The following is an 11170-nucleotide window of genomic DNA, read 5'->3' as shown; positions in this document are numbered from 1 at the left end:
GAGCAAAATCATTCTAAATACACACACTTGTGACGCTTTGCTGCCCCAAACCCTTCCTTAGCTCCCGGAATCAGACAGCTTTGGGCACCACTTCCAGCTCTCGTGGCCTTGCCTCTCATTTCAGCTGTGATGCTCAGCTCCGTGCAAGTTTGCTTGCTGTTTGCTGCTTGTTGGTTTCCATGCAGGTGTCGACCAGCTTGACGCAGGAGCAACCTGCCTGGCTCGAGCCTGCCTGTGTCTTTCCTGGCCTGTGCCGTCTCTAGCATGACCACGTGCACAGCTCAGAAGTGCAGAAATTCCTGCCCCATAGGGCCACCTTGACCAGTGGGAGATGGAGCCTGTACTTAAATGCTTCCCACTTTGTTCCTGCTCTGAATCCTCCTGGCAGACCCATGGGAAGCAGTGATGTGGAACCCACCCCCAACAGGCTCCTGGTCCCTGGATCACACTCTCCAACTAAGTCCTTGCACTTAGTCTTTGTTGTAGGCTCTGCCTTCTGCAGACCCCTGGACTCAGATGTGGCCCATTCCCTATTCCCATCCAGCTGAAGGGTGTTAGAGTCATACTAGGCTAGAAGCTAGGACAGAAGTTATACACTGAGCAAGACAAACTGCCCTCCTCCAGGCCCCAATAACCAGTGCATCATGGTATTGGGGAAGGTGAGGCACCTCCATGAGGCCTCCTTCCTTCCTTAAAGGTGAGGTCTCTGGGGTGTGAAAGCAGCCACGCTTTCTGGAAGTGGAGAGGTCCCCTGCCATGTCCTTCTCTCCTTAGACTTGATCTCTCTTCCTGCATTAGATGGGCTCCTCTCTAACCCCCTGCAATCCCTGGATCTCAGAACTTCTGCAGAATGACACAAATTGCTGTGACCATGTACTGGGTGTTCGCTGTGGCCAGGCTCTGTGTGTGATGGTTGATGGTGTGGATTTGGGAACCAGACTCCCTGGGTTGGAGTCCTGGCCCTGAAACCTGTCACCTGCACAAATTTGGGCAAGTCACAACCCATCTGTGCCCCAGTGTCCACGTTTGTAAAATGTGGACAAGAATACTTCTCTCATGGAATTGTTAGGGAAGCAACGTTAATATACATAAAGTGTATATTAACATGCAGGGTACAACAGTGTGATCCAGGTGTAGCTATTATATTGTTATTCTCACCATAATCCTGCCATCTAAGCATCATCATCCAAGTATTCAGTTGGAAACTGAAGTTCAGAGAGGTTAAGTGACTTGCCCAAGGTCACACAGCTGGTCAGAGGTGAAGCTGGTACTTAACCCAGTCCAGTCCAGTCCAGAGCCCTTAGCACTGAGGGACTGTTTCCTGGTGCTATGGGACTGAGTTGCATTGTTAACCCTTTCTTCCACCTCTAAGGGAGGCCTAGGTCCTGCTTGAGCCCCTACCCCTGTGGATGGGCTTTGATTATGTGATGGAGGGAGACCATCCAGGGGACTTTTAGGGGCCCTTGGGGTGCAGACTGACCTCCATCCCCAAAAACTTGCTCCCCCTTCTCCTGAATCCAGTCACTGTTATCCCCAGCATTAGCTGTGGCCAAGTGGTGATTCCAGGCTGCTGGGATCAGGGAAGGAATTTGTACATAACAGTGTTTTCAAAGCTGCATCTCAAGGAAAATTTGTGCCCTTGGAGTCCTAGTGGGGTTAAACAAAGAACAGCTCCGTGGTTAAACATGCCTGGAGAATGTTGGGTCAAGTCAAGTGAAAAGGACTTTTTGTCTTAGGACTTCTGAGAACCTTTAACATGTCATTGTCAATTGTGACTCTTCAAAGAAGAGGGAAGCATGCATGTTTCCCAAACGGATTTACCCAGGGAACCCTCTTTCCCGAGGACAAGCTTTTGGATTTGCAGAGCTCACTTTGGGCACAGCTGCTGTAGTGTTTGGAACACTCTACCCCCTTCCAGACGAACAGATTGCCTTAGACAGATGGGGGCTTCCCTGCTGCCTGGGAAGTCTGTTCCCAGCTCTTGGAAGAAGCCATGAGTCACCCGTCTTGGGTTTTGGGTGCCAGCTCTGAGGTGTGGGAAAGGATGTGCTCAGTGGGAAGGGACAAGCAGCCTCCTTGGCCATGGTCTTACGGCTTAGAAAGTGAATACCACCTCTCAGGACAGACCCACAGTGTGTTGTTTACTACAGCTATGTTGGTTATTAAAATTGAAATTCTTCCATATCGGTTGATTAAAAGCTGCTTCTCTGAGCTTCCAAGTTCCCTCACCCCTACTGCTGACCCAGCCACCCTGGCGCCTCACATGGGATCCTCTGGCCCTTCCCGTGGTCCAGCAGCCAAGGGGTTAGTGCTTGGCACAGCCTCCAAGCAGGCCTGGGTCTGTCTATTCCAGGTGGTCACAGCCCTGCCATACCAGATGATGAATAATTTCAGTGTCACCCTTGGTATCAACTATGAGTGCCCATCAGATGCCCTAACATCTAAAGACACGGGCAGATGAGGAACAGAGGACCAGCGGTAAGCTAGAGGAGGGGACAGACTTGGGACTCGACCTCTTTCTCTGCTGTGTCCCAGCTGTGTACCCAGGAGAGGTTACCCTTTCTCCCTGACCAGGGGGTGAAGTTGCCCTATGGGCAGGCCAGGGCCTGGGCCACAAAGACGTTAGTTGTCTCTTCCTCCACTGTGGCACCCAGTGCATGACGCTGGGAGGGGGGAGGCACTGTAGTGATGTTCCTCCTAAGTGGCCCTTGCCCAGAACGGCCTCCTTATTAAGGGAGCTATTCCACAGCCACAGCTAATTACCCTCTAACTGCCTGCTCCCCGCTGGGCCCCGCCTGCTTTCTGCCACCTGCCTTCTGCCTCCTGACCAGGCAGGAGATGGTGTCTAATTGGAAATCACTGTGCCAACCTGGCAGGACTGCACTCCTGCTGAGGGAGGCAGTCTGGGTAGGAAGCTGGCCCCGCCTGGATCTTGCAGGCCACTTCCAGCTGAGGGACAGGGACAGCAAAGGCGATTCTGGCTTCGGCTGTTACCAACCCAGGGAGAGCAGGCTGGGAAAGGTGTGGGCTGGGCTTGCGGTGTTGGAGGCTCTGCATTGATTGGCTTATTTTCTGTAAAAGCAATCCAGAGTGGCGGTTAGGGGTGCACAGCTGGAGCCTAACAGCCCTGGTTTGAATCCTTCCTTTCTGATTACCAGCCTGTGGCTTTAAAAATCCCACCTGATCCTCAGTTTTCCCACCTGAAGAAAGGAAATGCTATTGTGGGGAGGAAACTCAAAAAAGACATGAAGGGTTTAGCATAGAGCCCAGCCTCTGGCGAGCCCTGTCAGTGGGGCTACGCTTACAGTTGCACACTCCTGATTCAATCCCACCTTTCAGGGTCTGAGGCCCCATCCAGACCCTTTCACATATGTTATCTCATTTAATGCCCACAACTGAGTGAGGTTATTTGATTTTTTCACAGAAAGAGAAACTGAGCTTCAGAGAGGTAAAGTGACTTGTTCAAGATCCAACCAGTAAGCAGGAGAGGTCTAATCCCATTGATCTTTCTGCATCTGCTCCTGAGGTTCATTCATAAATATACATTTATTGGGTGCCTATTATGCCCCCCACTTGATTCCAGCAGGGACTGCCCTCCAGAATTTGGGTAACCTTCACATCTGTGGTAAACACTGTAGCTTTATCTCCCGACCCCTTTTCCCTGCATGCCTCCGTTATGGAGGTGAGAGAGATACACCCTCAATTTCCCAGCCTCTTACAGCTGGAGATGTATCTGGCAATCTGGTGGGAGCAATTGGGGGCAACCAGTGGTAGGAAGTGAACTGGTCTTTCAAGGAAATCTCTACAGATTTTAAATCCTACTAGTACAGAGATCAACTTCTACTCTCATCCTCCCTTAAATATGGACATGAGTGCTGGAGCTGCAGCAGCTGCCTTGTGGCCATGAGACCTCAAACCTAAAGATGAAAACCAGTAAGCTCAGGATGTCCAAGAAGACTGACTGGAATTCTGGGCTCCCAATGGCATTGCTGAGGCCTGAACTACCACTCCAGTCACCCCCTTCACATTGGTTTTGGGGCTAACTTCAGGCCAATGATTCTCAAAGTGCGGTACCTGCTTGAATAGTAGCATCAGGACCATATAGAAACTTGTTAGAAAAGCCAATTCTTGCCCTTTCCCCACCACCCAGACCTGCAAACCCAGAAACTCTCAGTAGTCTTGGTTTTAACAAACCCTCTGAGTGATGCTGATGCTCATGGAAGTTTAGGAACCACTGGTTGAAATGCCTGGTTAATCTGGTGCTTGTTTATTTGCTTGAGTGCAAGTCTCATTGAAACCACTTTCTGAGCTTTTGCTCAAAGCTTTTTCTCTGCCTAGAATGCCCATTTTCCTTCTTCCCTGCCAGTCTTTCTTATTAAGTGCATTCATTTCTATCATAGAAACCCAGAATGGCAGAAAATTCAGCTGCTGCGATTTGGCAAGGTGGATGATTATATTTTGGATTTGGTCTCAGCCATCTTGGAGGGCTAGATATAGATAGGCAAAAGGCTGCAACAATTGTCCCATTTAAAAAATTTCTGGTTCCAGCTGGAAAACTCAGAATCAGTGTTTGTCTGTCTCCCTTTTACATGAGACCAGAAGGAGGACCTGCACGCTCCAATATCTTTACTCTCTGTAGCCACAACTCCCTGAGCTTCTCTTCTTGGCAGGGCCACTGTCTGAGCCTGTGGCTTGTCCACGGTGGGCTGCTAGTAAGTCGAGGCAGCTGCTTTAATTAGACTTTGCTGCACAACAAACCACACCAAGCCTTGGTAGCTTAGAATCACAATGATTTATTCTTTCCCTGATTCTGCAGCTGACTGGGCAGTTGTTCTACCGGTCTAGCCTGTATTCAGCTCGAAGGGCAGCTGGGGATGGGGTGCAGAGGGGATGGCTGTGATGCTAGGCCCTTCTCTCTCCACATGGTCTTTCAGCCCAGATTTCTTCACAGATAGTGGTCTCAGGGCAGAATATCAAGAGGGCAAAGAGACACCGAAAGGCCTTTTGAGGCCTAAGCTCCAAAACTCATGCCTCCTCACTTCCACCAGATTCTACTGGTGGAGGCAGGTCACAGGCCAGCCCAGATTCAAGGTGTTGCCGTCAGAAACATCCACACCCACAGAGGATTTTTGAGTTTATTTGGGTCAAACTGATGCAATTGCCCGGAAGCAAAATCAGCAAAATCTCAGTAGATTGAGAAAATGCTCCGGGGAATGGCAGTTTTGCAGCTTATTTATACACTAGAATCAAAGGAGGAGACATAAAGAGGGTTACACGAAATCCACTGGTGGAAGATTAAGGGGGTAGGAGAGAACTGAGCAGGGAAATCTCTGGGACTGGTTAAAGAGTGAAACAGAGAGACATAGACTTCCTTTACATTGGTGGGTACAGGATAGTTAACATTTACAGCACAGAGATGTTATTTGGGGACCAAGATACAATGAGGGGCTCTGGGCTTGGTCTGTGATTTGGTGGATGTGCCCTGAAGGGTCTGGAAAAGGGAATTGCTCTAACATTCCAAAGGTATGTTAACTTAGAGGCAAAAAGACAATAGACAGGCTCCCTTAAGGTAAAAACTGACCTTTCTCAAGGAAGCTACAGGCCTAGGATGCGACTACCCACCATGACCCACTTCTAGTTAGGAATTTTATATTCAGACCATCCTATGTGGTTACTTTCAGTCTCTGAGTTTGTAGGGTCCTCCATCTGGCCTCCCCCAGCTTGTCAGGTTTAGTATGTGGCCCCCTTTCTCGCCCACAGTGGGGATGGAGACCCAGGCCCCCCCCACCTCGGGAGCCTTGGCGTAGTCCCCCTGCAGAGAGGTGGGTGTCCTAGTGGGGGGGGACTGGATGGCCGTTCAGCAGTTCACCGCAGCATCTCCCTTCCCTCCACTGTGCTTTGATCCCACGAATGGCTTCATGTTTCCTCTGAGGACTTATTATTTCAAATCCATGACTGATTCCCGTTTTTCTGTTAGAGATTGCTTAGTTGCAAAGAACAGAAAGCACTCAGAGCAGCTCAAATGAGGTGGGGGTAGGGTTGGTAGGGTACAGATGTCATGGCGATGGAATGGCGTGGGGCCTCATGGAAGCTGGAGCTGCGAGGGACCAGGAAAGTGTCTCTCCCGCTTACCTCCTCTCTCTCTATGGTCTGTCTTTAGTGCTCCTCTCGCTCTCTCCTTTGTTCCCCCTCTTTACTGTGCTTCATTGTGGCTGCTTTCCTCCCTTGTGATTTGGGTCCAAGATATACAAGTGAGTGTCAGTTGGGAGGGAGAGGGGACACAAAAGAGAACCTTGCCAATTTAGACTTGCGGTGGTATCCAAACTGGCCCTAGTTCCTCAGTCCCCACAGACCCAGAGGCCACCACTCATTAGCCAGAGACACAATGACTCTTAGTTCATATTTTTATTAAAGGAAATGGATTCTTCACCTCGAAGTGGGCTGGCTCCCTGGATTAGCCATCTATTAATACCTCAGCTCCCAATGTCCAGGAGGACGTGGCTTCCCAGCCCCACTCCTGCAGCCAGGATTCAGTCATGACCTACCCTGGGATGTTGGGACCAAGTGAGAACCCTCTGATGCATCTCCTGGAGACCGAGGCAAGGGGACATCTGGAGACAGTTTTGCTGGTCAACCCATCACCCGTCCTCATGAGGACCTTTTCTTCCAGGTCTCCGCAGGAATTTCCTTCCAGAAAGTGAGCTATTCCCTGTTCTCGTTGGTGAGGGGCTCTGGGTCCAGCATGGAGCTGGGGCTTGCGTCCTCGTCCTGCTTTTTGTGAATGCATGACCATCGCTACCTTTTCTGAGCTGTCAGTTCTCCCTCGGCAGGAGGAGTGTGGGCCCCTAACTCACACTTTGGGGTGGGGCAAAGGTAGCAAATGTCAATGCCTAATATAGTTTATGATACTGGAAATCCTAAAAATGAGAGCTGAATAATGATAATGATAATAATTGGTAGCATGTACCTCTAATAATTAAGTTCCCTTGGCCTGTGTGTTTTGAGGGACTGAATCTTCTACTGCTTGCAGAGGACTAGGACCCCTCAACCCTGGGGACGCAATAAGTGGTGTCATGGTGTGGTGTGATTCATTCAAGTGACACTTTTGGTCTCCTTGATGGCTGGTGGTGTGTGTGTGGACAGCAGGCCTCTGAGGACCTACAGCTCCCAATAGTTCAGCTCTTAAATCAGCCATGGCCTGGGGTGGGGGTTCTTCCTGCAGGTTAGAGCCATGTCTCTGGAGTGAGCTCCCCAAGGCCTTCCCAAGGGTCGGCTAGGTCCCTGTGAGGTCCCTGGCCCAGTACCCTGGGTAGGTCTGAGGAGGCTCTGGGTGAACTCTGGGAACAGATACCCATCAATGGATTCTGCAGACACGTCTTCTCTTTTCTCAGCTTTTCGCTTGGTGACCACAGCCTGCTTGGAGCATCCCTATTAGAACATGAGGTCAGGACTGGTTCAGGCAAAATGCAAATTCATGACTCAGCTCCCAGACAGCGGCCAAGATTGAAGATGCAGGCATGCGTGTGCATACGGGGGTGGAGGCTGGCCCCTTGCTTGCTGGCTTTGGAAATTATGTGACTCAGGTGACAGCTGTTGGCCATCCTGCCTCTGAGATCTAAATGAGATTGTCTTTAAGGCTTTTGTTCCAACACCCAGTGAGGTTCAAAGCCTTTTCCTATACTTCTGCTAGTTCCCAGCTGGAGCTGGGGGCAGAGGGAAGGGGAGGTGCTCACCTCTGCTGGAGGTGCTGCCTCTGAGCTGCACCTCACTGACCCTGAGGTGAAACCTCCCTGATTTCAGAAACAGCAACAGCAACAAACACTTTACATAAACAACTCATGAGTCAGCGTCTCCTACTGAAAATTGGTTTGGAAAACCTGGGGGTGGGCCTCCTCTCAGGATGCGCAGCCTCCTACCTTTCCCTGCAGCTTCTCACCTTGGCTAGCCGGGTAAGTGGCCATAAGCACAGATTTGGAGCCAGACTGCCTGGGTTCATACACCAGCGTTGCTGCTACTTACTAGCTATGCAACCCTGGGCATCTCCCCTTACCCCTGGCTGCCTCTATAAAATGGGGATGCTAATGTTACCTGTCCTAATGGTTGTTCTTAGGCTAGGACAAATTAAAAGAGTTAATGATTGTAAAGTACAGCAGGTCCTCTCATAACATCCTTTTATTTTAAAGCTGATGAGGTGATGCAGGAACTTAATTCTGTTTATATCAATTAGCCTATGGTAAATTGGTTTCATTATGTGTCATTTCGAGAATGTTAAGTGATGCCTTACTGTACTCGGAGCAATGCCTAGCTCAGAGAAAGTGCTAGAGCAGTGACTGGGCAATTTAACCCTTTCACTTGAAAACTGGAACTTATCATAGTCCTTATCTCAAAGGGCAGTTATGAACATCCCATGTGTCGTGGACATTTGTTTTTTGGCTTTTGGGGGTGTGTGTAGGGGGGGGAAAGTGCCTGCTGCCATTAGTGTAACCATAGCCGTGAATCCTGCCCCATGGCCACCTTGGTTCCTACCAGGTTTCTGATCCTGATACCCCAGCCCGCCCAACAGTCCTGGGGGCTCCCCAGTCTCCACCTGTGGCAGAGACTTCTGCTCCCACAGAAGCATCTCTCCTTCTCAGGCAATAATAGAACATTTCGCTGAGCCAATGGCTGCTCAGAATACAACAGTATTGTCCAGTGTCCCCCGTCCGGGTGTGGCTGTTGAGCAGGCTCTATACAATGAAGCGTGAGCACCTTCCAGGGGTCCCCTCCCCTCCCCTCCCCTCCCCTCACTCCCTTTCCTGCTGGCTCAAATGTATAAATGACACTGAGCCTTCCTGGACCACATGCTGAGGGCCTGAAAAATTCATAGAGCAGATCCACCATAACTTTTCAGCGACTTACTAGGAAAGAAAGTCATCGCCGTCTTATTGAAGCACTGCTGCTTCTGGTCCTCCTTTCCTCGTAGCCGCAGGCCTCGTGTACAGCTCACACAGCTCACAGATTTTCTCAGCTGCTGCAGCTGGCCCGAGGGTTCCTTTGTCTTGTCTTTTTGGTCTTTTCTATTCTGTTCTTTTTCTTTCCTGTCTCCCTTTTTCTTTTCTCTTTTTTTTTCTGTAATCAAGCACCTGATTGCTGCAATGGGCTAAGCACAAAGTGTGCACATTCCTCAGTGGGGATCAAGATACCGATAAACATTATTCTATTACCCTCCATGGTTCCGCACGCCCGCTGTTCTGGGGGCCCGGGGGCTGCAGCCTCCCTCACTCTGAGGCTTTGACACCAGGCCCCCTGTTCTTACCTTCCTCCCAGCACTTGTCAAAATATTATTTTCCAAACAATGTTATATTTCCTCCTATGACGAGCTCTGGTGCCAGCTGTTAAGTTAATAAAAGTTCATCCACTGAGATAGGTTTGTTTTGTTTTGTTTTGTTTTGTTTTGCCTGTGAGTCTGGTGTCCTGCGTTTCTGTTCCTTTGATCACTAACTGGAAAACAAAACCCAAGGGGCCTGGGCTCATGGCCTGTGGAGAGAGGCCTGCTAGGTCAAAGTCAGCAGCCCCCGAGCTGCGCCACGAGGTTGGGTGGCAACTGAAAAATGTCAGATCCAGAAGGGCCCCGGGAGGTGAGGTGGGAAAGCGAGGCCGTCGCTGGATGTTACATGGTGTTGGTCAGTGATCCTGCTGCTGGACCAGGGAGTCACCTAGGTTGTTCTTGTACTTGTGTGTGAGGGGCACAGAGGCATCAGATATGGGTCCTCTCCTTCCAGGACCTACAGGCTCACAGAGGAGCTGAGACATGCTTCCCAAAGTCAATGCCATGTGGCAGAGTGCTCATGACTAAGAGGGCTGTGGGCACCCAGGATGGAGGACCGCTTGTAGCAGAGAGGGAGTACAGGGAGACTTCCTGGAGGACGGGGCATTTTGGTTGGTTCTGGAAGGATAGGGAATTTAGGACATGAAGGCTTTTTAGAAACAACTGCCTTTCATATCACAAAGGTTCATTGTACTGGGTTGATGAACATGACAAAGATAGCCCTCCCTCCAGGAGCTTACAGTCTAGGAGAGAGACAGTGAGTGAACATAATCACACAAGTGAATATCTAATTACAATCGCAAAGGATTCTGTAGGGAAGATCAGGAGACCTTCCAGTAAGCCCTGACCCAGTTGGGATCAGAGACGGGTCTCCGAGGGGCTGTTATTTCATCTGAGAACTCGGGATAAGTAGGAGTTTTATATCAGAGATGGGCTGGACTCTCAGTGAGACACCCACCAGCAAAGGCACAGTATATGAGAAGGCCAAGGGCAAGGAAGATCATAAGGTGTCCAGAGTACAAAGAGGAAAGAGAGGGTGCTGGAGATGCAGGAAGAAGCAGCCACGTGTTCTCAGCAAGGGCAGGCGGGTACAGGGGCTGACATTCCAGCTCTAATGAATTTAAGTGAAAGTGAGTACGGCAAAGGCTGCTAGTTGCCCCTAATCTCAGTTCTTCCTTTCTTACCTGATCTCAGAACTCCAGTTTTTCTGCTGAGCATGTAGCCACTCGGAATAAAGACTACATTTCCCAGCTTCCCTCCCAGCTAGGTGTAGCCATGTGACTAAGCTGTAAACACTGCAGTACAAACAAAACTGCTGTAGGCAATTTTCAGAAAGTGTCTTTATCTAGAATGGAAGGACCTTTCTTTCTAATAGCTGGAATGCATACATGATGGTGGGAGCTCAAGCAGCCATCCTGATCCATGAGTTGGGAGCCCTGTATTAAGGATAATGAAGCGACAAGCCAGAAAGAGCCTGGGACTTTGATGGTCACGGATCTTCTCTGCCTGCCCTGGATTTGCCTCTAGACTTTTTTTCACTTGAGTAAAACCAAAAGTTCTTATCCAGCATAATTCAAGGGCTTGGACGGATGAATCAAGAGATAATACAAGATGCAAGTATTTTAAAGTATGGAAGTAAACACCCCAAAAAGGTAACCAAAAAAGTTGAAAGTATAGTAGTTGCTTCTGAGAGCTGAGAGCTGGATAGAAGGAAGCAAGAGTTGCTTAAAATAAACTAACAAACAAACAAATCACTATTTAATCTTGTGAAACTATCTCTGAAAATATAAAATTCAGAAAAACCCTGACTTTGATGTGGTCTCTCCCTCTTTTAAACCTCCAAGTCATGTGGACACACACTCT

The sequence above is a fragment of the Miniopterus schreibersii genome (genome assembly GCF_964146895.1).
Source record: "Miniopterus schreibersii genome assembly, chromosome: 12".
NCBI classification, from domain to species: Eukaryota; Metazoa; Chordata; class Mammalia; order Chiroptera; family Miniopteridae; genus Miniopterus; species Miniopterus schreibersii.
This window is presented reverse-complemented; position numbering follows the sequence as displayed.